Source organism: Wasmannia auropunctata, unplaced genomic scaffold, assembly GCF_000956235.1.
Source record: "Wasmannia auropunctata unplaced genomic scaffold, wasmannia.A_1.0 LD335400.1, whole genome shotgun sequence".
Classification (NCBI taxonomy): Eukaryota; Metazoa; Arthropoda; class Insecta; order Hymenoptera; family Formicidae; genus Wasmannia; species Wasmannia auropunctata.
In genome coordinates, this window is record NW_012027490.1 from 409,235 (window position 1) to 437,020 (window position 27,786).

A 27,786-nucleotide genomic window follows, 5' to 3' on the forward strand; every position below is an offset into this window, starting at 1 on the left:
TAACAGTAACGCGAGCAATTTCCATCACGCAGAAGTCAGGTGCGCATTGACGTTTTCAACTCAATGTTGCCCCAACTCAAGTAACGCTTTGCATTTCATCTGGCTTCCCGAAAAAGATGTGCTTATAATAATTAGTATAAGTTCGCGCAGATGAAATGTATTACAAATGGAAGCACAATGTAAGTTTCACGAAAATTTCACGATAATTGCAGCGAAAGTGTTATCCATTATAGGCTGCACGCGAGTCGGTACGCATTTTTATAAGGCATGCAGAAATTGGCACTGTTTAAATGTGCACGAAGTCTATCATTATTTCCGTTGCGGGCTCGCGGATGCGAATTCAATAATATCGCGTGTTGCGTAAATCACGTTTCAAAATTTCAATCGCGTGACATGGTTCTGATTCTTTATTTGATCTGCTACACGCATGCTCCTCGCTACACCTCGCCAAATTTTTTTTCTCAACCTCGTGATGATACTCTTAGAATGTAGAAATTTTGTACATATATAATTGATAAATTATGTACGGTTATATATAGTTTTACCATCTTCTATCGTATCAATATTTACACAATGTCATATGATTTTAATTGTCGAAGATATTTTATACAACGCGCCGCGGTAGCAAGTCGAGACCACAGCTGTGACTTTTCTTTACTGACGTGGAAAACGTTTCTTCTTTATGCCGCAACTTATGCTACCGTTATTAGATAATATTCGCTGAAAAAATAATGAAGAATGACTTCAAGGAAATTGTCAACAGCTAGATAATACAGTACGGCTCGCCACCGCACAATAGCGGTAAATATTCAGACGTTTATCTTTGTACAAGTAAACATATCACTCTACTGATCGTGTGCGTATAAATATACAGACGCATCAATTTTTAATCACTAAGATATGCTACGGACATAAAAACTTACTATATACATATACATATAAATATATAAAACAAGACTTACTCTGAAATCACTCAATAATTATTTGTTGCGTTTAAAAAGTTTATTATTGTAATTTGCATAGTAAAAATGTGCATCTTAATATAAATATAACTGCTCGCAGGTTGTACAATTTTTTGCTCATTTTAGTGAAGTTTTGGCTCATTTAAACTGTACGTTAAAATATCGCCGAATGACAGTAATACTTTATTATAATAATACTTTCGTACATAAAACTTCTTTACTGTGACTTTTACTAGAATGTTTTTCTTCGCATATACGGTTGTTTATCTCACATTTACTCGACGAGATGCATGCATTTCGAGATCTCCCTTGATTTCGACGGGGGAATCAGGTGCGAACGGCACGGGACGCGAAATCGGCCGAAATGAGAGCGTGCACCGTAAACGTGTAATTGACGCGAAAGCGTAATCGATAGTCCACTCGACGAACGCTCGTGTGTGTATGCGCGTGCGGATGCGTGTGAAACGGTACGGAAGCAAGAGCAGCAGCAGGTGAGAGATATAGAGAAATGCGTGTGAGGTACTCTCGTGCAGAAAATAACGAAAGCGATTGACGCACGGACACGTACACATGTGTGCAGGCGTATATGTCACATTCGCGTGCCGGAGACACGTTCTTAATCCCGATATCTTTGGGAGAACTTAATAATAACAACACCGATGTGCCAGAAAAGCTGAATATAAATCGCGAGGCGTAATCGCGGCTGCTCTGTGTAGATCGTCGCACGAATTTATGAAACTGCGAACGCGTGTGCAGACATATGTATCATGCGTCACGGTATCGGTTATACACGCAATGAACACGGAAAGTTTAATGCGGCGTCTACAATGAGACTTATAAAGATTTAAGAAAATTGACCAATCCTAGTCGATTATTCATCTCACATAAGAAGAATAATCGATTGTAATTAGTCAATTTTCAGAAAATTTGCAGAAAAAAATTGTGATGTTTTAACTGCAGACACTTGTGTTGCTATTGCATATTCGATGAAAAAGTTCTTAAATTTTATATCATAACTAATTCTTAAAAATTGTCACTATGCGTAAATGAAAATTACAAGTGTCTCACGAACGTCAAAGAAATAGCTCTCTTTTTATTATAGACGATAAAAAAATAATTATAAATAAAGAACTGCCCGAGATGATACACAATATTCGATACACGAATCCAATGCAGATATGGCTGGTAAACGAGTTAATTCACCTTGAGATGTCTTCAATCTTTTTTTTCAATGTCCTTTCTGGGAATGCGCTTGATTCAATATCTCGAGACCAGTCAGGTACCAAGATGAACCATGTAATTTTACGAGGCTTAAACGCGGTTACCGGGTTTCCGCGGCGAGTCTGTCCGAGGACAGGCATCATTTGCATTTTTCGTGAGTATCATTATCCGCGCGGAAGTCGCCGCGCCGCCGAGATTAAAGCCGCGAAGAAGAACGAGAGAGAAAAAAAACGATGAAGAGGAAAAAGGCCGTATGCGAGCTCGAGAATGTTGACGTTGAACTCTCGACGATCATAGGTGCCGACAACGCGCGAACGTCCATAATTCCGGTGTAGCTCGCCGATCGCACTGGTAAATCGTGCAGGCTTATCTGAACGCTAAGAGCTCCGCCGACTGAGACGACTGAGTGAATAAATTTATGGTCTCCCGAAAAAAAACACACTCCGATTGGATAATTAATGGAATGTTGCAATTAACGCGAGACTTTCGTCCAGTGCGCCCAAATGGAATATGCTTCTCGTCGTTTACGTCGCAGCATCGTGCAGCTGTTCGATAAGTGCGGCGAATAAAGACGAATTTTTTGAATAATATATTTATCAGTTTTATAAAAATGGTACTTATCATGTTATAAGTTTTATAAAAATGATACTTATTGACACGTCAAACCAATAATATTTTATCAATTAAATTTAATAAGCTTTAAAATGATCGATCAATCGACTTTTCATTAAAAAGCTTGCACCGCGGTTGATCAAACGATCCGAGAAAGTTATGCGAAACCACGTATTCCAACGAGCTCTATTAACTCCATATTAGCGTACAATAAGCGCGTTGTCACGGATATAGCTGCTAAAACGATCAATTCAATTCTATCTTCGGGCGTAAGCTTGATAAGGGATATTTCTGCGCATGCGTCTTATTTTCGCTAGTTACACGAAGGTAATATGTAATACGGAATTCACGTGCATTACGCACATGATAATCGCGTCGTACGTTCGTAGTATTCGTATGCACGTATTAATTTCACGCGATACAACTTTATTATGAGGCGTGCACCTGTACATCGCACGCGGCTCATCAGTGCGAAAGCGATCGCAGCGACCGACCTCGATTGAAATTTTCCTTGGAAATCGCTGAAAGAGGGCTGATTGTGAGAGAAGAGAGAAAGAAGAGGGAAAAAAAGGAAGGGGGTAACAGGAACCCGGCAAAGCCTGCCGCACGTCGCGTCGCGCATAACGATAATGGAGATTACAAACGCCAGTCCGTCAGTTTCTCATTCTGGGAGCGACGTGTGCTTGCGCAATATGATTAAAAGAAGCAGATTATCGTCGACGAGGGGGCCCGGGTTGGCGGACGCCGGGACGGCGAGGGGACGCGCGCCGAGGGGCGAGAGCTCGGCATCGAGCGCGGAGTATAGACACGAGAACGATCACTTATCGGGCTTTATTAATTTCCTTGATGGGGCCTACTACGTGTGACGGATTGTACGTCGCGGGAATAAAGCGGCATAATGCCGCCGGTCGATCGTTGTGTAGCGTCGCGGATATCGAGTCAATCGCGAGCCGGAATTGTGGCGTGTTTTGTCTAGGTACATACATCCGGGCTGCAACTCGAGCGAGTAGAACCTGAGAGATCTCTCTCTTGAAAAAGCCACAAACGAACATGGTATTAAGATAAAATAACATATTCTGCGAGATAAATGCGATCGCTTTCGAATGTCTTTACGATAAGACTTGCGGACTTTACATTTGCATGTCTCGAACAATTAATGCTTTTATTATAACAGGAGAAGGGGAAAAAGAAAGAGAGAGGAAAAGACATACTTTATTTTTATCTTCGATCATTCGCGTGATATAAGGCGAATGTGATCGTGCGGTACAGGTGCAGAAACGATTCCTATAAGATACGTAACTAACTCCGAATAATAACGGTGCGTTGTTCCGTTATTTACGAATTTATGAATAATGTAACGTATCAGCTACTTCTTTTTATGTATATTATATTATTTTCTCTCAATTTTTCATCTATTCCTACAAGTAATTTGCGTTTAGATACGATCCAATCGCGAAGAACGCTTAGAGTACGAGCGACTACGTATACTGTCATGCAACAGGATATAAGCAAAATTATAGTGTTACCTAATAATTAATTATGCAATACAAATTTAGTAAAGATCCACCGCGCTGTTAAAATACGTCCCACTTTAGCAAACTGTCACATAATTTTTTTTAATGTGTTACGTAAGAGCATTTTTGTATACGTGTACTCTTACGACTGACAGCAGTTTCAATATCGTATTGTGATCCACGGTAACCGGCAGGAATTTCCAATTGTAACGAGCATAAAAAAACAGTAACTGGTTCCGTGTTATAATAACGATCGTATTACCCATTGAAAGAAATACATACTCTTGTCTGTAATTATCGGCATGATTGTTAGCTGATCTAACCATGCAGCACATCATCGTGTGTACTAATTATCTATCGCGCTCGCATATTCTTTTACATTAAATTATTAATGAATATAAAATTAAGAATTTCATATTTATCTATTCATAATTAAATTATCGTTTAAATTATCGAAAGTTTATACATGTATATATCTTGCATTTTTTCTGCTCTTTCTGTCAATTATTCGATATCTTGAGAATTATTTTTATCGTTTTACTATGACTGCTATTAAATATTCAATGCAAGCTTAAATAAATTTATTTTCTTTTGCCTATTTTGTAGCGTGTATTTTACGATAGGAACAATTGGGGAAAATTATATCGACGACTATACGTTGGATCGAGGTTCAATTTTAATAAAAGGGGCCGGCACACGTTGTGTCAGGATATCGCGTCTCAGTCCCACGAGTCTCTTTGTAACAAGTCAAATAATTGATGTGTACACAGCGCACTGTGGAAACAGTACGTCACCTTGTCACAAAGAAATCGAGAGTCGAGGGTGATGTGGGTGGCAAATGTGGCGCGATCGTCGATTGGAGCTTCTCTACTGGGATGGATAGCATGAAAGGTTGAGGGTCGTTTTCTACGTAAACAATTATCCAACAATGATCAGATCTATATTTTGTCGTAATTTCTCTATTTAAGAAGATATTTCAAATGCCATTATAATTGAAATGAAATAATAATTTTATAATGTCTATTTTATAATATTTTCTGTTATACAAAAGAATTTTATATAAAAATTAACTTAATAAAATATTTAGAGATTAAATAGTATTGTGCGTAAAACAAAATAAACGTTGTTTTATCATTATTGCTACAAATAAAAAATGACGTTATTGAATCGCCGAGAGACGGATCTTTAAATGCAACACACAAAAAATTCTCTCCGTGCAAAAGATAAATAATTGCATTCTTTTTCACTCTTGTATGTATTAAAATTTTGAAATCCGCAATTATAGATTGTTAACAATCATATATGCCGATAATTTACAGACAAGAATATCTATTTCTATTTCTTTCAATGGGTAATACGATCGTTATTGACAACGTTCCAATCAGATAAGAGGTATAATAAATTCTAATATATATATTTTTAGATTTGTTTGGGTACATTCTAATAAATTTCTAATAAAAGCAAATACGGCAAAATACGAAAAGAATTATATATATATGGAATTGATATTAATATTATACATCTCTCTATCTTCATGGAATTCATCTACGATGCAATACGATACTTATTTGTGATTCTAGATTCATACGCGAAAAATACAATAATTCCATTGTGCAGCTATATTAGATATTGCAGCATGATAATGTGAAAGATTTTAATTTTTTTTAAGATTTTATTGTATTGTGTCGATATCACCCAAGCTGTAAAAATTAATAACAGACGACAGATCGGCACGCAAACGCTGAATGCAACATGAAGCGATACCATTCACGACTGTAATCGCAGTTGCGCATTGTGCTTTTCGTCCGCAATCGTTTCGTGTGCAAATATCGCAAACCACACTCGCGATGCTCTTGATTCCTAATCAAATGCATCCGTGCGGCGAAGAATCGTCGCACCGCTGTTTGCTCAGCTTTACACGCGGCTCGCGTGATATATTACAAAAAAAAATTATAAAGCGCGGGAGAGTAAAGCAGTAACGAGTGCTTATTTAACGGTAGTGGTATAACAGGGCCTAGACTGTTATCTAGTATGCGGCGCATGATTTTCCGATGGCAGGTTTCATGACGAATAATCTCTTTGAAAAGTGATCTTTCGCGAAAGTTTGTTGTTGAACGGTCCGAAATTGAGTTTAAAAGTCAAGATCCTTTAGAAAATTAAATTGCAAATTAAAATGTTTCATATATCACAATAGAAGTTTTGTATTTTTATACAAGTTTTTTTTTTGAAGATATAAGAAAAGATAAATGAATTGAGTGCTATCTCGTTGAAGCTCACTCATAAATCTAACGCAAAAACTTGCCGAAGTTTTCTATTGAAATCTCATCTAAAATATTAGCGATACCGCTTGACTTCCTCACTTGGCCGTATGTCACGGTATATAAACAGCGGCATCGCTATTTGGTTGTGCCCCGCTGAGTTGTATCTCCTGATTCCTAATCGAACCACGAAGAGCAGCGGCCGCTCTGTTTACTCTACGGCATGTCGGCACTTTCGCGTGTGTCTAACCGCGCGGCGGCGGTATAGTGTATGGTTGTATTATATCTGCCTAGCACCACGAACGATTATTTGCCATGTCATACAGTCGTGCGCGCACATTATGCGGGATACACGTCGCCGTTGGCGGTGATGTGTGCTTGCGATCGGTATCGAGGCTCGCCGCCAGCAACGGGTTGTAGCCTTCCTCTTCGTTCCAGGCGCGATCACGCTCCTGTGGCAGCGCGGCGGCGGGATAATGAAAATAAAGTGGTAGATAAAGAAGCGTGGACAAGAGCGCGATCGATACGAGCGGATCTTACGCGAGAAAGCCCTTCGGCGACGCTGGGTGGCTACGAAAGATCGAAAGGGCTCGCGCGCGGTGAAAGCTAGGGTAACAGGTGCGCCTCGCGGGAGGATGAGTGCGCCGAACGCTCTAACGCTGTTTGATGAAAACGAACAGAGAAAGAAATTATTTGTTCCAAAGAAATGAAATAAAGGAATGATTTATGCTGCTTCTGAAAATATATTGTTAAAATAAAAAAAATATTTCTCTCCAAAAGTATAAAGAAAAAATATATCAAACATATATATGTCTATAATTTCTTTTTTTTTTACAAGAAAAATATTGTAATCAATGCTGCTCCATGGCCGGTAGTGAACAAATTTATCTGTCACGTACACAGATACATCAATGGCTGTTAAAATAATTCGGAGATGCGTAGACTTTGTTTCAGTCAGGAAAAATTCAAAAGTAAAAATTTACGAGGTCAGACATGCCAGCTGATTTTGAACGATGAAATCATGAGCGCAAGACTGTGTAACAGGTGTTTGCTTGCTGATACACGTAATATTCCGTTGGCTGTTAGACTGACGGACAGTTATAAATTATGAAAGTTTCGGACAGTGAATTATTAGAAAAATCTTTGCATTTGCATTAATTGCCTCAATCAACGGAACGTTCTAAATAAAAGCTTCGAAATAACAGGATGTCGTGACCACAAAGGGTATTTTCTCTTTATTGAATGTTTTGCTGTACTATATCAATTCACATATTTATATCGCGATAATGAGATATCAACACAAGCTGAAACAATTTGTTAGATTAATTTATATAACTATAGCTCGGACTTTTGTGAGTAATCTTTCATGTAGGGTAGTCAGTTTTTCGGACGCCGAGTCGTTAATTTTTATGAAACAATAAACGACGCGGTGTTCCGAATATCCGAATTGCGGTATTGCAACTTCCTCGTATTTCCATTCGCGGATGCAGGGATTACGCAATCTACCGCGTCCGAAACGGCCAGCACGCGAACTTCGTCCAACACTATGTGGTTGCTAGCCGGCGTGGTTGTTCGCGCGAACGCATTGCACGCGTGCATCGTCGCGGCGCGGCGCGGTGTCGGCTCTATTGGTTGCATCAGCAGGTGCAGCGGAGCGTGATGCGGCGGGGGTTTAACGTCGATCTGTAGCACGCGAATCGTGGCTCGGCGTAACAAATCGAGGGTATTCCCTCGTTCTTTCTTCTTTTTCTTTGCGTCCGGCGGATGACTTTTATGTCCATCTGCTGCTCCGCGCGCGCACCGATATGATTTACGGATCAGCTATTTCCTTGGATGGTAATCCTGATATACGCGACGCACGACAGAGGACGGGATAACGGAATTTACGTTGTGACGTGGCGAGGGGCACGCGTGATTCGCTGCACAGAAAGAGATCCCGTACTTTTTTCCACGAGGATTATTATCCAGTGTTTCTCGTTCGCGACAATGATTCGAATTGAATTTGCTCTAGAGTTACGAGTTACGCTCTATTCGACTTCAGGCCTCGTCTGTGCTTGATAAATTTATTCCATCTTATTTCTTGTACTATTGTTTGTATGAGAGTAATAGATTGCGGATAAATGTCACAGAAAAATCTGTCTTAATGGGAGGAGATCACATCGTATATCAAGTTGCTAAGTAAGTGTCTTAAGAGATTACATGAGGAAAAGAGAGAGATACGTCGAACTGTTCTAAACATCTATAACGAGAAGCGCGGCTAATTGCTTGTACAAGCCCGTCATTATGCAATCTCGTAAATTGTTCCTTTCGCATAGCCATTACGACCGACTAACCCCGAGCACTCGCAATCTTGCGAAAATTCCCGCCCCGCCGACATTTCCATTCGTCGCCTATTTATCCACTTATTATTATTGTCATTATCTCACGAATCTGCATTTCTTTTTTTTTTTTATTATTATCGCGGAAGTAAGAAGCAGATTAAATCCGATGGGCGGGATTGGGCGCCAACGAGAGAATGACGTTAATAAAGCTGTGAGAGTTGCGTCAGTTGGGGAGAGTGAAATTACTTTAATCGCGGGCACACGACTTTGTTAAAGGGATTAATAAAAGGGCACCGTAACATTTCACGTGTGTCCTCATCGTCGTCGTCGTCGTCGTCGTCGTCGTCGTCGTCGTCGTCGTCGTCGTCGTCGTCGTCGTCGTCGTCGTCGTAACGGTCCGCTTTTTTTTCCACTCGCCGAAATCGTCGCTTCCCCTCAGGCCCATTTTTTTCGCTTACGAGGAAGAAAGTGACTCGTCATTAAACGATATTAAGTCATTACGGAACGTATCCAGCAAGTACGGTCTCAGAACCACAATTATATATCCGACGTTAAGGAGCCTATCTCCTCTCGCGCAATGTGTCTTAATGTGTGGTATAAATCGCTTCCGTCTCAAGGCGCGTATTCGAGCGGCCGCAATGCAGTCGTTTACTTTCGAGCTCTTGATTTATATTCGCGGATTAAGCGTTGAGCGACCTCTTATCCCTCAACAAATTCGGCATCGCGAAATCGGGGAAATCTTACGTAGAACCGATCAAGCGAAAGTTGTAGTAATTACAATATTTCGTATCAAAGAAGATTTTCGGAATTAATTATTGTAACACCAAATCGCGAGGAGCGCGCGAAATTCAAAGTTTTGATTGCAAAATCACGAACAAGTTTGCCACGATACGTGCGAACGGACCACACGAACCGAACGGTATGAATGATTGAGTATTTTCGAAATGGCTTATGAGACGATGAGCGATGCAATCTCACGATACGTGTAAGTGCATGCTCGCTGCTGCAGTCGACGCGGCGTACTCATCGTATTCGCGACGGTGGTACGTACGTCTGAGGGTGTAATTAAGCTGTCGATGGATCATTGATTTAGTCTTCAGTTAATCGAGGCACCCATGCTGCAATTAGCATACCGGCGGCAGAATTCTTCTCTGCGAACTGCAAAGTCATCTCCGCATTAAATCACTCGAATGAGTGTGCATGACACACGCTAGGTGGAATCAACAAAGTGGAAGGATTTGCGAAATGATAATGACGATAATTTTGATTGTACATTTTTGTACGGCTTTTTACGCGCGAATCAACTCTGTGCATTTTTTTGTAATCAGAAATAAATTGCATATGAAATTTATGAAAAGATAACTAATATATATGAAAGAGTAATTTCCAAATATATATTAATGTTTCAAACAAAAATTAATAAAATTCAAAATTCAAAAACTTAGCTAATCATGAAAATGTTCTCAGTACTGTGCTATACAGATTGAAAAAAATTGCACAGGTGCTTATTTACAATGTGTCCTTCTGTTGCCTGTTCGTGCAAATACTTGGCGAGACAAAAGAAACCACGGAACATGTAACGCAAAATTGCACGGAAAGAGCGGACCAAATGACGGGACAATTTGGGTTGAGAAAATCACTGCTAAGAACGCATCGGTGTCATGCCCGCATGAAATGTGGGCCCTAAGGGCCTTTAGCGAAGGGTTCCTTGACCGCGGTAGGAAGCTCGTGAGAGATCTGTATCGCCGTGGCTAAAAATATGGCGGGCGCAGGAGGGAACGCGTGGAACGCGCAAAGGAAGAAACAAAAAGGGACCAGGGTTCGAAGTTAGAAGGAAGCGGGATATCGGGGCGCGTGTGTCTTTAACCCCGAGTGCATCGAACGTAGCGCATTTTTGCGTGTTATGTATCTTGGCAGCGATTATTTCGGCGCCGATTGTAACGGGTTTTTTTGTTCTTTTGCACGGCCGCGCTGATAGTCGAAGTTGTCAGCTGTGACGCCGACTGGCCGACAGACGCATTCGTTAACTCCGCTCTTACAGGGTATTTAACGATACTATCGATTGCCGTGATCTTGATTTACTAATTGCTTATTAAGGCATATCGTAATTAGCGCGAATGCGAACGACGCGTGTCTCAACGGGGAGTTCACCGACCGGTATTTTCGCCTCTTTTCGATTATCTGAAGTTTTGCTCTTTAAAACGTGGATGCTTCGTTGGATGCTTGGCAAAAAGGACAAAAAATATTTCGAAAATTCTGATTTAACCATTTTTGTTCAATTATCGTCATCACTTTATTGATATTTATTCTGATACTTTATTCTGAAATATTTTAAATTAAATTAAAAAAAGATCTCTCTATTTTTGAAAAGCTGAAGATTTATGAACTTTTAATCGCTCAAAAACTATCCGCGATTTTCATTGAGGATAAGCAGCAATCTAATGCTGAGAAGGAGCGTGTAGGAGTGCATATAGTTGTGATATCCTGTATAAAAAAGAAACTGTACGGATGTATACATAAGTTAATAGAGAGTCAACTGTTTATAATAAATTTCGATATATAAGACGTGCGAGAATCATTAAGTCGAACGAATACTACGTTCCTTGCCATTTGCGAGTCTCGTAAAAATCAGCGCAATTAGTCGTCCTACGGACGTCCCTTTCAACCCGTTGCGGCCCAGAGTTCGCCGACCGGCGCGGCGGCGAGTCGGGCCTCTTTTTCTCCCCCTCTCCGCGTCACTCACGCATTCTCTCTCTCTCTCTCTCTCTCTCTCTCTTTCTATCCTTCTTTCCTTCTTCCCCGACTTTCTCTCTCACCCTACTTCGTGCCATGCTGTGCTTTGCGGAAGATCGGATTTGTCAGATACCCGAGCGAGGAGGGTGGAGGCAGAAGGGGAGTGAGTCTTAAGTGGAGGGCATCCGGCTGCCAAAGGGCCCCGAGGGCCCCGGCCGGCCGGAGCAGCTGTTTTCGGGTGCGATGACACTTGCCGCCCCGCGCTCTTAGCATGCCCACAGCAACGGCAACGGCAACGGCAACGTAATGCAACGCCCGGCGCGCGATGCGACCCGTAGGGCCCCGCAAAAACCGCAGAAGGGCGAACCTCAATGGGGCACGTGCCCTTACGAGTCAATTCACTCGCGAGGTTTATTCTTGGCTCTTCTCTTGCGCGCTCCCATTCTCTTTCTCTTCCTTTCTTTTTCTCTTTACCTTTATACGTATATCTGTGATATTAATGTAATAAAATTAATTTTTTTTTAATAAAAAAGAAACGAAATCAAAGGTGTACTCTCCCAATCTGGGAAATCATTGGTTTCTACAAAAATTTATGATACACTGATAAATCTCTAAAAAAAATCGGCATAAATTTTGAATCTACCAATAACGCTCTTGATAAAATCGTATCTTTGTCAAGGAGCCACTTATACGTCGATATCCACGTGAAACTGAAGCGCATAATATCTGCGCTTTTCGTAACGATCGACACAACTTCCCGACGTGGTAGCTCGGCTCGAATGAATTATTCCAAGAATTTTCCTGCACGCGAGAGAGAGAGAGAGAGAGAGAGAGAGAGAGAGAGAGAACATCACCGGCCTCACCCCCTCGTTTGCGGGGGTTGTCTCATCGCGGCTTTTACACAATTCCCAGTGTCTTCGTATTGTATCGTATCAGCGATACGACCGGCGTTTTTATTTGCACTGGGTGTCGTGTTACGCGGTCGTGCCCACGCGCGAAAAGCGCTACTTATCTTTACAGCTTTGTATTGTATGTACGATCGCACGTACGATCGCTTTAGCCTTATGGCATGCCTGGTGATCATTATCATTAGCGAGCGACGCGAGTTACTCTTCCTCTCGACTAATCAGCGATGACCCACTTCATTAAACCCTGTTAAATAATTTCCATATCTAGTGCGAGTCGTCTGCCTCTACCTCTCCGCTTCCTTTTTTTTTACCTTTCGTAACAAGACCCGTTTCTCTCCCTTTTTTTTTGTCGAACGGTTACACGTGTATTATTGATGTAACCTTTGATCTTTGCTTCTTAAGCGGATTGACAATTTTCTTTGTCGTGAAAAAAGAATATCTCATATTTGCATTTTTGAGAGAATAAGCCGTCAAGCTTTAATAATTTATAATTAAAGAATTATTTATAACTTTAACATAATTGATATTATCAGCCTGAATTTTATATCTACTGCGGTTGAATTATAACTAGTATGTGTAATGTAAAATTGCATGTTCAAAAATCCCAGATATTTCTGCTTGCGCAAGAGAATAAATAGATTTCGGGTGTCTCACGAAATTTTGATTAATCGTAAAAAAAAAATTAACGAGGAAATAAAGAGTCTTGTAGTTTTTATTACACAATTCATAGCGATATGTTTCTCACGGCCGTGGATTTATACGAACAACACGCAAGCAAATGAAACATGAAATTTATATACCGAACTATTCAGAGTAACACATTTTGAATATAAACGGGAAAGTTTCATCTTGGATACCATCCGTTCTTTGCAAATAAGTCCGATTATCTTCGAAAAGAGACGGTATTCAAGACGAAACTTTCCCTTTACATTCGAAATGATTCCAGCTTTTAATACGAAATAAAAACGTTTGACTTTTTTTTCTTCAATTCGTCTAAATGCCAGTTGCGATTCTGTTCAAGGTGCAAGGAATAAGAGAATGCACATTTAATATAGTGAAGAACTCGTGGGAATATTTATTTTGAATACTTGGAATCTTGAGGATATTTTTATTATTTGTATTTATATTGTTTGATGTTTATTCCCTCATTGTAACGAAAATTTCTTAGTGCTAAACGTGACATTTTTGCAAAAAGCAGCCACGTTCGTGGATTCACCGATTGGCCTCGGATTAGGTAGGATCGAGGGTAAGGATTAGACGACGTACTCTCCACGTATGGACGTGCGCGGGTGCGGGCCGCGGGGTCCCGGCCAGGACCCGAGTAACCCAAACCTCGGCAGGTTTTTCAGGTGCAGGTGGTTTGCCAGCATGCAAACGTATGAATAGAAGACGAACGGGTGTAGCTACTCATTGTGAACACGTAGGAGAGTGTGCCGTATACGTTTGCGCGAGCCACGCGGAGAGGAGGGTTTCTCATTTCGTTTTCTTCTTGTACTATCCGCGAAAAATGTATACGGCGGGCAGAAATGATACCAAATTTACGAAACAGAACGTTTATTTTTCTTTATTTTATCCAATTTCTGTCGACATGCGTAATTCTACAATTATAGAAAGAAAAGAGAACAAAATATTTATCTCGCTAATAAATTATGAACTATCGGCAAAATCGCGGGCGAGAACTTTATCTTGTTTCGCATTCGCCGAATAATGTATGAAAGGCAATGTATATCCGTTATATAGATAAAAGGAGAAAAATTATAATGAAAGGAGAAAAGAGAAAGATACGATGAAACGCGTTCAGAGAAAGCACACACGACGTCCCGGGCGGCGGACTGTATAATTATACTTACTCGATATCCATCGCGGATCGTCGCGGTAATCCCGTCGATTATTAACACATGCCTAGGATCAATATCTTACGCATCCTTCCTCCCCCCCCGTGTGCACCGCGCCTTATGTCAGGGTGCCCGACGTCGAGGGGCACGCGGACCAACTGCTGCACTTGGCTGCGAGGCTGCACTTTCGATAGCGCGGACGACTCGGCGGGAGCCACGCGCCGGGCCTTATGGGCCTCACGGGGTAATTAATACCCCAGACGGGGTATACGTGTATGCGAGCGTGTGTGTGTAACCGATATCGTACGCCCCCGCCGTCCGTATCTTCTCTCCTTCTTCCCTCCTTCCCCCGTCCCGCCGACTCGCCTTCTTCTTCTTTTTTTGTTCGAGATATTAGAGGCTCTTCTCCACGGAGGCCGTATGGGCCCCGTAATAATTGGCACGTGCAAAAAGGGGACGGGCCGCCCTGCTAGCACGCTGTGCGCTGCCCTTAAAATTCGACATTGGGTCAGTGATGCGCAAAATTGATCCGGTAGATCGACACGTTAGATTAATTCGCCTATCCAGCCAGGAGCAAGGAGGAGGGGGAGAGCAGCAGGTTATATTCGCTTCAAAAAACACACAAGGTGCACGGCGATGGCTCGATGACCAAGATTTGTTTAACAGTAATTAGCAACCGCTTATGAAGCGTGTCAAATAACATATCTGACGTAGAAATATAAAAATGAAAATTTTAATCAATTTATCGAACATTTTTAATTTCAATATAGTTGATATTTAATCTAAAAAATATTTATATATTAAAAGTCTAAATATCTTAACTCATGCATATTTAAGTTAAATATAATGTAAAAATTATTATATCTTGATAACTTTACATGTTGAAATAAAATATAATAAAGTGGCAAAATTTAGTGAAAATTTTAATCAAATATTATAGATGCGAACATATTAGTGAAACATAATTTTAATTCTGTTTATATTAAGAATGACTTTAAAATTATTAGTAAGAAACATTCAAATGTCTTATGAATTCAAATAGAAATACTTTCTGTTGCAATACTTTTTGAAGAAAATATAATAATTCTGATACTAATAATAATAAATACATTCTAAATACACAAATTTGATGTTTTTAAAACAACATTATTTAAAAAATTTGATAAATTTTTTACAAAAATAATATAATCTTTTCTATTCAAGAATGATATTTCTATAAAAAGATACACTTTGAGCACCGCTGTTACACACAGTTATGAGAACAGGGAGGATTGAAGGCTCGAAAGACGCTGAGGGGATTATTAAACGGTGGTAATGGCGGTAATAAACACAATTACAATAATCTCGATGCTCGCGAGGCAGCGGCTGACCTCAGCAGCAGAGGTATAAAGTGATTTAGGTATGATGTATTGCTTGACAAACGATGTCTTCATCATGCCAAGCTGCAAGTTCGAACAAGTTTCGCTCTCGAAAATCGTAAGAAAAGGACAAATCTCGCATTAATCGTATAATTAATAGTTTGCAATTTATACTCACGTGATATTCACACGGCTGCACCGATAAATTACGGGATGACCGTTATACGTATATAAAAAAAAAACGCATTAAATCAGTAATCGAGCGATTGTACGTGAGCAATCGCAATTGCGATTTTATTCCGCCCATAGACGATCGAAAGCGCGATTCGAAAGCCGCGAGAGAGATTAATCGGGCCGATTAAGCCAAGCGCGATTAAAAAAAAGAGGCGGAGATAAAGCGTCAATCGATAAGGCCGAATGCAGGCGGGCTCCGATGATCCGGAAATAAACGCGAGTCCATTAAACGGTGCCCCGGTTGTTGCCATTGGATAGCCCCCCCCCTCCCGATATAGTTGCTAACTTATCTGGCGAAATAACGGCGCCGGTTACTGTACTTATTTACCTTACGGAATAGCGCGCCGAAATCTTTTGCGCGTTTATCGCCGAGAACTATCTGCAGTACATTTATCGAGGGTAACGATACTCTTCGTGATTAATAAAAAGAAAGCGAAATACGCGCTCGAGTTGCGTGTTGCAGTTGAAATCATCTCTATCGCTACGATAATGAGCCGAGAATTATTAACAAAGTTAATACGTCTCTTAGTACATTTGTTGCATATAATATCTCTGATATAATTAAACGTTGATTAAAATATTTAGAGTTATTTCGTCACATGAGTCTCTTTGATTGAAACCACATGTTTATAATATATTAAGGATGTTCATGTAAGAAAGGATCATGTCAGGTAAATTGGTTGATCTCTTTTTTTTCTTATAACACGTTTCATTTTCATGGCAAAAAGAGATCGTACGAACAAATTCGGGTAATGTTTGTTTCTATCTCGCGCGACGATTCTCTTCGGTATTTTCAACTGTAATAAGATAATTTCAAACGCACATTTACGTTGCTTAACCGCCCGCAGTTTCTACTCACAGCATCGCGACGCGACGCAAGAATTTCTCTCCAGTCGACGGACAATACGCATTTGCACCGGCGGTGATGTCCAATCAAGTATTATAATTCGTCGTTCGCCCCAGGACGACGCATAATTTAATGCAAACAAGACCCTTAAGGATCGGGCCAGCAGCCGCTTTAAAAGTCACTGTTCACGCCTGTCACAATATTTTACGTACGAATGAACACCGGGGCCTGCGGGGGTTGCCTTTTGTGTCGCCACACGTCGCCTGTAATTTATGCCCTTTTAAATGGGGTGAACCCATCACGGAGGGTGGGAGGGAGGGAGGCTGGCTAACCACCAAAAAATCCACGGAAAAATCGTTGAATGCGTTCGCCTTCTCCCTCTCGTTCCCCTCTCCGACCCGTCCGCCTACCGAAACTTGTCGCGGGTGTAAATCACACGTGACATTGCTTTCGTTCATCTCGTGGGGTGAAAGCGAGTTCGACCGAGTGAAAATTAGGACGAGGAATTATACAGTATTTCGCGCCTTGTCGGTGAGCATCCTCGGGATCCTCGGGATCCTTGAATTCAACCTTTCTCTCGAACAGGTTCTCTCGATTTTACGGGGGAGACAAGGGATGTCGCAGTATATGACAGGGGTTGGATTAAAGCGCGGGTAAACACGCTATAGGTTTTCGTCATGGGGAACATTCGGGGGAGGAGAAACTCTTGGTTAAAAAATACTCGGAATTATGATGCATTCACGTAAACTTTTGATAGATATCGTGGGATAATTCGTCGCTTGGGATTTGATGGAATTTTAGTATGACTCTGTGAACGATTTTTTAGTTTGACTCTGTGATCAGCCATTTACATAATGACTGACGAATATTACAAATTCTAGAATAATTTTATTCGGAGTAATAAACCGTTACTTAATAAAAGTGCATTAGCATGAAATTATTTATTTAAGTCTAACAAATTTTCTAAAATTTTTCGTAATTTTTTTATTCTTTTATCACTCTTCATTCTTATAAACATCTGCATGTGTATATAACTGCGATTTATTTTGACGTGGTTAGCTCCGAGTTTGTTTGCGTTGAAAGGCTACGCTTTATCGTTGCAATTCATGTAACCATGAACGGAGGCTGCGGCGACAACAGCTTGGGTGTTATACGGGTGAAGGGCAGGTGGATCTGAATAGGCGATGGTTTAGTAGCAATAAACGTCCAATGTTGCGTTAAACATGATAGGCGAGAGGCACGTCGTTCCCTGCTGGCTGTTGACCGCGATTTTTTTCAGATTTTACCTTTGAGATTTCTTCTATGAAAGAAAAAAAATTTATCTTGTTCGAGAGTACACTTGACCCTCCTTACGACCTTAAGATTATCGGATTCACTCCTGGGTATAAATCTAAGAGCGACGACACGCTGAGACCCGAGACTGAATAGGCGATCAAGTGTAAATAAAAACCATAAATCGCTAAACGAATTTATCGTATAATTTTTTTTTTCTGTGAATTCACTTAATAATGTATATTATATCGCAAATGTATATAATATCAAAGTTTTTATTTAAGCATGATCTAAGATGATTTCGCTTGTTGATATAAATTAACAATACATATCACAGTGTCAATGTGTCAATTAATTTAAAACCAAATTTAAAATTTAATTATTTGATACACAATGACTTAAATATATATATAATGCTCTTTTATACAATTTAGTACGATTTTACACATAGCACATATACGCTTAATACAGCAAAAATATTGTTTTTAATTGATACATATTGGTTATTTCAGCGCATTCGATGGGATCGTCTATGGATTCTTCCGATTGCCGGCAATTTTCGCACACCTGTAAGTCGATCTGCTTCTTTAATTGCTTCAACTGCTGCCGTGAGCCCTGCCATTTCGTAAGTCAATAAAACACACTTTATACGCATGAGAATGGTACATTTATTACCAATAATTTTTGATCGTTTATCAATCAATGTGTTATACGCGATCGAGAAAGTGAGAGATAGGGGAAAAAGAAAGATGAAGCGTATACAATCCGATATCGAACGTGTATTGATTATGAAATTGCTCGTTTCCAACAGTGAAACGCGCACGCGATATTCTCGCGGCTACCAACTTAAACCTTCATTTATAAGACTGCGTATCTCTTAAGCTGTTTCAACAAAAAGAAACAAGGATCGTTTTTAAGGGAAAGCTGAAAGGTGAGCGTAAAGTGTGTAAGAACAGAAGAAGAAATATTTCTCGGACGCGAAATACAATTACAACGTTGCGCAGAAAATTTATCGCGGGAAGAGAAGAGGTGTGAAAAATGTATCGCAACTGTGTGTGTTCTATCAGCGAGCGTTGTAGACTCAATTCAGTTGTCACCGAATTGGTTAATTGATTTTAATTAAACCGCGATACGCGCAATCCAGTTACGGCGTACGCGCATTATGGCTAAGTTACGCTCGCGCGAAATAATTTCCGCGCCGCTGATGTACTGCGCGCGTGTGTCGGCGTGTGTGTCCGGTAACGAGGGTCGGAGAACACCCGAAATAAATTGTAATTACTATTGCCCCGGCCGCAGGCGCGTGCCACGGCATGTTATCCCTTCGTTCTTAAAGGTGCAATTAACCCTTCCGAAGTGAACGGCTCGTATAACGCTCGGCATTGTAACACGCCACTGTTTTCGGATAAATATTCAAAAGCTGATGACGACGGTGTCCTTCCTTATCGCTAAATTGACATAGCACAACTTGATTGGACCTCCTATCTTTTAATTAAAAGAGGATAACACGCACCTTTCCCTTTGCTCCCGACGTCGTGTTATAAATATTAATTAACTTTAACTTTGCTTTAAAAAAAAAGATGTAGAATGAAATTATGCATAGGAAAAATATATTCTTATAATATATAAAAAAGAGACAGTTACACGTGTAATATTAGGCCTGTTCTTTATTGTTGCACTGGAAATTTTCTTTCTCACTTTAACCAAACTTTAAATTTATGTCTATCTCATTTTAAGTACGAGTGTACACTACAAAGAACAGACCTATTATATAACTAAAAAGTAATACAATTATACTTTGAATTTTTATAGTCATCACGAAGCGAATAAAAGAGGATCATTAATTGATTATTAATTTCACTCGTATATCTTTTGGATTTGGAATCAATTCAATTTTATGACCTAGCATCACGTTTGTCATTTAAAATAGAAGTATCATAACCGGAAAAACAAGATAACTTTGCTCATATCGGAAATAAAAAGCACGTTCGGAAACCGTATAAGGCGTAAGACAACGACAGCATAAAAATTATTTGAGATAAACACAAAGGAAAGTCGTTTATTTCTCGCTGTAAAAATGAATTTTAGAGAAAGCCGGGATATATGTACATAAAATTTTACTCGTGTCGATGAATTTGGCTTTTTGCCACTTCATTACGGCGGTAGGGTGCATAATAAAAAAAGTGGAAAAACAGGAAGAAATAAAGCAGAGAGATGTCATCTCCGGCGCAGCGCGTGGCATCGAATCAGCTTGTAAACTGCCGTCGTTTCTTTCTCCTTTTTGCAGTATCTGAAATATTTCCTTGCGCTCGCGTTCCACCAGATTCGCGTAACAGGTCACCAACGGCGTGGACCGTTATCGAAAATCACGCAACCGAAATTACACTCGCGAAAGATAGCCCGCGATGAAACTGGTTCCACCGCGGAAGAGAGTTGCCGCGACTGCGGCAAAGAGACCTTCGATTAATTCGAAGAAAAAAATTGCAAATATACGAGGGCCGACTGAAAAGTAATACAGTCGTACGTAACTTGCAAACGAAAAGAGATACTTGAATGAAAAAAGGTATGAAAGTACATTATATTAGCTACAAGAGCTACATTTACTTTTCAACGTAGTCACCATTTATAACTATATACATTTCTCCCAACGGTGAACCAGTTTTTTCATCCCGTCAATAAAGAATTCCGCGGCGGTTTTTCCTTGATCCACAACCTCACTTTACCATCCGTGGTAAAATGAATGCCCTTAAGATCCCTCTCTTTAAATTCAGAAGAAGTGAAAATCGCTCTTGTAAAGGTGAAATTCGAATTCATTCCGCATACTTTCTATACTCATTGAATTTGACGCCTTACGATTTTCACTTTTTGTATACTTTAACATTTATTATATTTATTATCATTAATAATAAGAAAATGTACGTAAAATGTACATACTATAATTACATTTATACGTCATAATTTTCAGATACGATAAAAATTTGATTTATCAGATTTTAATGACACTGGATAATTACATATATTGGACAAGTAATGCAGAAAATGTTATTCACTATTAACAGCTAAACTTTGTAGAGAAATTAAATCTCTTATTTATTTGCGATGAAATAATGTTGCAGTGTATCGATATAACGGTACATGTGATTTCGAATGTTAAAGCAACGTCATCAAGCTGCACCGATAAAGATTTTAATAAGCCTGCCTCGCTATATATTCGTAATATTCTTGCAATGATAACAGCACAGTATCGCTATAAATTTTAGTCGAGCCTATATCGTGAACCTATATTCTGAGAAATCGTGTTCATTTATCATACATACTGCAACGAAAGTCATAAAATTGCGAATTATTATTTAAAGAAAAAAAAACGCAAATATGAAATATTGAATAAGCACATGCTTCCTCGCGAACAAACACAACATTTACTCCGACAATAATTACGGAGAAATTGTTCGAATAAATTATAGAATTAGGACACTTCTCAATCTGTATTACACTTTCACTTGCATCGTAATTAATGGTAATGATAATATTAATGATACATCTATAGTACCTATATTGCACACAAATAAAAATAAATAAATAACGATAAAGAAACAGTAGATCGAAATATTGCAAATGTTCATGCGAATATAAATTTCGATAGGAAGCAAGTAGAAGAGGAAATCTATAATAACGGTACTCCAAAGAGGATTCCTTCGAGTACGTCGTCACGGTTGATTTTATTTTGTTCATTATTATAACGATGCGAGATTAATGTGGCGGAAGAATCGGAGCGAGACAGCGACGTGGTGGATGCAGCGGTAGGTAATGAAGGTAATAAATGAGGGAAGCCAGAGCAAGGAAAGGGCAGGTGCGAGCGCGTGCCCCGTGATAAGGCGGATCCTTAAAGAGCTCTACATGCATACATATATGTATGCCAGCAAGAAAGGAACGTCATACAGAGGATGGCATGCGCCTTTTACACGCGTCGTGTGTCGTGCAGGCGCGGCTCTTTGTTTTATGTCGACTCTCATTGTTCACGCGTGTCGAAGGTTTCATTTTGCGGAACAGTTCCGGCACGACGAGCCTCCTTTCAATTTCGATGATCATCGATTAATCTCTCTATCGCAAATTGAAGCTGATCCGTATTTCTGATCGAATTACAGGATCCTTAATAAAGCTAAAGTGATTATGGAATTTTGCATATTACGTCGTTCCGATTAATACATTAATTAAAAATATAAGAGTCAGTATAAGAAATATAAATCAGTATAGAACAAGATAAAAATTAAGATGTTAATGAATCAAACTTCTTAATTTAATTTATAAGGCACCGAAGGAATCGAAGCTTAGGTCGAAGAGATGAAGACTTCCGTCTTCCTAGCTCCGTTCATCTAGAGCGAAAGAAAATTAATGACTGGAAGCCTTCTATCCTGTTGGGAGATAATAAGGTGCATATTCCTCGAAAATTTCCTCGTAAAGTGACCAGCTTCTCTGTGCGGCAGGTATTTTAAGCGTTTCTCACGTTAGCGTGATTGCTACCTGTACTCGAATGTGCTAATAAGACATTCCTCGGATGAAACTAAACGCCTATCTTCTCGCTACTCAAAAAAATCCGTGAGAAGAATGTGCTTAGAGAGATGTAGTCTTGATCAAGAGTATAAAACAGCTTTAAGTTGTGGTAGGTCAAATTAGTCGATAATCGTCAAGTGAAAAGTATGCATAATAAATCAATTCAATTATGCGTGACGTCTTCGATGCAATAACAAATTACGAAATATATTGTGATGAATTATGATTTAAATCATTCATTTGCAAAACTGTTATGTGTCTACATGCATTAACTTACTTCATTCACTTTGTAACTGCTCTTTTGTTAAGACGTGTTATTTATAGGTATATATTTAAATATATCTTACTATATTTTAGTAAGGAAAATAATTTATTTTCATGCTATATACTTGCCATTCTTCAATTGCATAAAAAAGTTTTATCTTTACAGAAAGGGAGCAAGATACGCGCATCGTGTGCGTCGCGAATGAAGCCCGTTCGAGGACCGACTGTGCGCGGCGCGATTTATTAAATTATACAGATCGAATGCGATGCACGCGCGAGATAACGCGGCCCTGCGGTTGTGCTGTTGTGCTGCTTCTCGCTTTTTTTTTCACTCCCCTTTATTCCGGGCTACGCTCTCTTTTTGGCGAGGTTTAAATGATAGGCGTCCAAATGTGCTTCTTTAGAAAATTTTTTAACATTTTGGTCATATAAATACTCGAATTATCTCAGATAACATTCTTGTTTCGGAAATTCTTGATGTTTTTGAAAATTTTAAATGGCTCGAAACTTTTGAAAGTCTTAAACGTTTAAAAGATCAACTAGTCGTGATTTCAATCACATATGCAGACTCAACAATAGAAAACCTTTAAGACTTTCAAACATTTTAGGTTTTTAAAATTTCCATCGTATTTAAAACTTCCGAAATATTTGAGACTTTCAATAATTTTTTTTTTAGAATAATATTTAAAACTACGAAATTTTCAAATTTTACAAGGTCAACTCTTCTGGAACTTTCCGTCTCATCTCCACGATATGACCATTTATCTGAATATGATCGACAGAAGAATAGTTCCGCTTTATGATTTTACGTGTTGTTTTCACGAATCAGACAACGGAAGTAACGTTAATTATCATTTGGCTTTTAAATGGACTTGTTCCCCGGTTTAATCGATTCATGCACACGCAAATCTCGCTTTATATTTTCACGCAGCAAAAATTAATATCTAGCATTTTTAATTTTCTTTAAAAAAATTTTTTATTACTGTTTATTAAAATAAAAAAAAATCAAAATATCCAGATAACTTATTCAAAATCTACAAGTAGTCTTTTTTCCTTTATGACTAAATTTTGGAAAATGGAAGCAGTAAGTTTTGCTTACACCTCAATGTCTAATCGCGTCTCAAGATTACTTCCAATCGTAAAGGACCAAATTTCGAGTTAATATCCATGTGGGGAAGGGGAGGAGAATGCTAACGCAAAATAATTTTGACTGCGATTGGATCGGTTGCCCAATATTACTTTGCGGATGAATTCGCGGAAGATACGATTAGGATTGAAATTCAACGCCTCTCCTCCGCACGCCCAGTGCAACCCTCGTTCTAATACATACCCCGGACTCCTGCAGCCGCCCGCCACGTCATATGGCAGTTCACGGAATCCGGTAATCCTTATAATCGTCACGGCGCGGCGGGCTTACGGCGAAATTCGCAGTTTTCACCGAGGCGCGGCATGCCCATACTAGGTGCACTAGCGCACTTGCTCGGCGGCTATAACCGAGGTTTATGCACTTCTCGGCAAAGCCGCCTTGAGGCCCTCGAACGGCGGTGTAGACTGACGACCGGTAATGGACAATGCGTACCCCTAATCACGCCCTTGCTCATCACGTTCCGCGAATATCGAAGGAATTAGCCGTGGGTGATTATAGAGATGCCGGGCTTCCCGCCGCGCGGTACGCTCCGTACTTTAGCGGCCGTATTTATTGTTTTCCGTAATTCGCGCGCGCAAGTAACGATGCAGGCAAGATTTTATAGCGATAGAGCACGGTTCATAGAAAGTTTACCGGACACAAGCCACTACAGCCCTTTGTGATCGGAGATCGAGATCGACAGCCGTCGTTCCAACATTAATAATTATTCTATATAATTCTATCTGCAAAATTAAATTGATATAAAACGTTATTTTCTGAATTTCGAGAGTTGTTTCCAAAAAGCTGAAGATTAAGATGTGATACCAAAACATTCAATTAAAAAAAATCTGTGTCAATTAAATTCACGTATCTATAGTAAAACGAGATACGAGAAAATCTATACAGTACGCGTTGAAAAATCATTTGCACATAAAAATGTCAAATAGTAAAATCATAATAATGTTTATTTTGCTTTAAATATGAATATATTCAGTGTTTACTTCTCTCTCCCCATTAGCGAATGGTGTTGATGATCTGAAATTTTTATAGAATTTCATTGAATTACGAACGACGGCAAGAAATCTCATGTCGGCTCGCGAGCCTCGCGGCCGTGTCCACGTGCCTCGTTATCCCGCGAATATATCCCAGGAAGTCGACAGGTATTACCATAAAGGAGGGGGTGACACGACGTATCAATTTATGCCAACGATCGGGAAGAGTGGCAAGTGCATAAATAAGCGCGGCTCGCTTCGTGCATGCCCGAACGTACGTAAGCAATCCGAAAACCTCCGAGGAGATACCTGTCCGCGCGTCCCTTCCCTCCTACTCGATCGGGCCCTACAACGGCGCACGGTCTTCTACAGGTGTTCCCTATCGGAGTATCACTGTATACATATTTAATGCCGCGTGGATTTTGCAACACGCCTTGGATTGGAGCGCATAATTTATTCGATGCTGCCGCTGAAAACCGCTTCGGAAGGTTCTTGCCCTCTCGTAGAGAACGATGTGGCTTGCCGCGAGCAGATTGATCCTACGTGCGTGAAAAATTAGGTATCGCCATTGAGCGAGTTGTTGAGCCATTATTTTGGAAAATATAAATTATCATTATGTGTATATTATATACACATGCATAATTGTTCCATAAATATCATCTTTTATAGAAGAATATAGAATTCTGATAATCTATAAAAATTAATTTTCTGAATTATATGAAAAAGTTCATATTGTTTATATTAAACGGTTTGTGAAATCGATGTAAAAAACGTTACCTGAATCATCAAAAGTTAATAATAAGATGTTATAAGAAAATCGATCGGGTCAAGGAAATCGGTGCACCGCGGCCACTGCTTTCGAAAGACGGATCGGTGAAATGTGATGCTTGACAACCGAGAGAGAGAAAGAAAAAGGAAGAGAGAGAGAAAGAGATCGGTTAAATTATTGGGCATACGCCTTTTCGATGTACAACAAATTAACGAAAATAGAGTGCTTTCGGTGAAGAGAAGGAAACCGACGACACTCGCCAAGTGAATTACGATGTGACGTTTAAAACAATATTTATCCGTTGGAGGGCCGTTCGAAGTGTGCGTAGCCATTAAGTGGAAATGAAATGGCGAAAGCGACCGGATAACGAAACTAAATTAAAGAGTTAATTGTTAACCAACAAGGCTGATCGTGTACCGTATTTTAACGAGGTGACAACACAACGATACTTTTACGCGCTTCTGCAAGAAGAAATTCCGTTATAATTGCAGATTTGCATTACTTAAATAAAAAAATAATTAAGATATGAGCATCGGAATATACGACGCGCGACGCTGCAAAGGTAATTTGAAAGAGATTGCAAGGTGAATGTAAATTTATTCAAGTATTATTGATATTAAACGCCATAACGGACAATAAACGCTCCAAAATTTAATACAAAACGCTTGTGCTCGTAAATAACAACGTAACAAAATTGTATTGCAATAATCACGTTTGAAAATTTAATAATATAAAACGAGAGTATTATACTACGTTGTTATAAGCTTTATAAATGTTTAAGATAGCTTGATAATCCTATGGTTTGATCCGCTAATTAATTTGGTCTTTGATCGAAGATTCAACCGTTACTTTCAATCTTATAAGCATCGCTCTGAACAGCGGATTCTGTATCGAGTTGCAAGGGTACCGCAATAAAAAGATATTTCTCTTCGTTTTGAAATGCATTCGGCAAGCTATTTAAATTGTCTTACTGCCGTGAAAATGCCATTGTTTTACGACGGCGCATGCGGGGCGTTTATTCCCTACCGTTCTCCTCTCCATGCCGGCGCGAAGGTGAGACGACGACTCAATTTACTCGCGCTCATAAAAATTTTGCAGATGTCATGGGAGCAATAAAGCCATGTTAATTGCACGTGGAATTAAACGACCCTGTCAAAGGCGCGCTCTAGGACTCATTAATGGCGCTCGTAATGATGTCATCTTATGTCTTTCGTTTAGTGAAATTTAAGGGGGGAAAACAAAAGAAATGGAAGAAGGAAAAAGACGGAGATCTCGGGGATATAGGAGAGCAGGAAGAAAAGGGGAAAGACAGAACGAAGCGGGGGAGAGCGAGGGGTAGAGAGGGGGACGCGATGCTCGACGAGGACCACTGAGTAAGGCGGCGCCGCGCGGCCGGAATAATTTCCCGCATAAGTATACACGCGTCAGTTTAATTATCACCGGGAAGCGTCCCGCTTAATTACTGTATCGTGCTCTCTTTAAATTACAGACGGTAGCTGCACCTGCGGCAGCAGTGGCGCTTTACGGTGATCGTTTCCTCCAAGATTTAGAAACCGCCGTGATGAGAGCAGGTTCATTAAAGTTTATGCGAGGTAAAACGCGCGCGATAAATTATCTCGCCATCGTCTTTCGTCCTTCGCGGTCGCGGGTCGTCACGGATACGACCGGGGGTCGGAATATTGAAATTGCACGCCCCGATGCGATTTATTAATGTCTATTATGTACACGCGCACGCAACCTGACGTCTCGTTGTCTCGAGAGAGCGAAATTAATTAGAACGCCGTTACATCAACACTCCGCGCGTTCTTATTCCACGTTAATGGCGTGTGAATCGTCTGATAGCTCGTGAGAAGATTATCGACGTAGAACAATATCTTCGCTCTGGTATTCCCGCTTTTTAATAGAGTTTCTGTACAAAATATCGTTTCGGTAATCGAGATTTGAATAACAAACAAACGTAACAAATTAAATACATGCTGTCTCTTATGATGCAAATTATGTTGCACATATTA

At 39.9% G+C, this 27,786-nt stretch overlaps 1 long non-coding RNA gene across 1 annotated transcript in view; it reads left to right on the forward strand.

Moving 5' to 3' along the window:
* The window catches only part of LOC105457057, a 58,891-nt gene that overhangs the window by 3,736 nt on the left and 27,369 nt on the right, over window positions 1-27,786 (forward strand). Inside the window, exon 2 of the long non-coding RNA XR_975328.1 lies at window positions 18,588-18,700. This is a non-coding gene — a long non-coding RNA (uncharacterized LOC105457057). The remainder of the gene's footprint in view (window positions 1-18,587; window positions 18,701-27,786) is intronic.